This window comes from Myotis davidii, unplaced genomic scaffold (assembly GCF_000327345.1).
Source record: "Myotis davidii unplaced genomic scaffold, ASM32734v1 scaffold428, whole genome shotgun sequence".
NCBI lineage: Eukaryota > Metazoa > Chordata > Mammalia > Chiroptera > Vespertilionidae > Myotis > Myotis davidii.
In genome coordinates this window covers 1782515-1783035 of record NW_006299834.1, presented here as the reverse complement: position 1 = coordinate 1783035, position 521 = coordinate 1782515, and positions in this window count along the sequence as shown.

Below are 521 nucleotides of genomic sequence, written 5' to 3'. Positions count from 1 at the left end.
TGGCTCTGCCCAGGGTGCCTCTGGCTCAGAGCGCTGTGGCCTCTTGGTATTGGCTTTCAGTGTTTGCCAATCCCGCCTGGCGCCTGGCCTGGCCCCTGAACACTGTTCTGCCCCTTCCCCACCCCCCACACTGGCCCCAGCTGACTGGCTGCTGCGTGTGTAGCTTGCAGGGGCCCCGGTGGGCCACCCCGCCTCTGGCCTTGGCCAGGACTTGGATTGTTTCTTCCCTGCCATTGAGGGAGAGAAGGGGTGGGGGGAGATGGGGGAGGCTTCCTGCAGCCCTGCTTCAGCTGCGGAGAGCCCCTTGGAGACCCGGGCACTCCAGCCATTTCCAGAGTGAGAGCTTGTCTCCCACACCCCTGGGAAGGGTGAGGGCCGACCCGTGTCAGGCAATGCCCCTTCCCTTCATGTAGCCTTCGTTTGTATGCCTGCTCCCCGAGCAGTTCCGGGCCGGTGTGAAGGGCAGTGAGGGCCAGGCCTGTGCTCCCGACGGGCCTGCTGTGCAGCACAGCCAGAGCAGC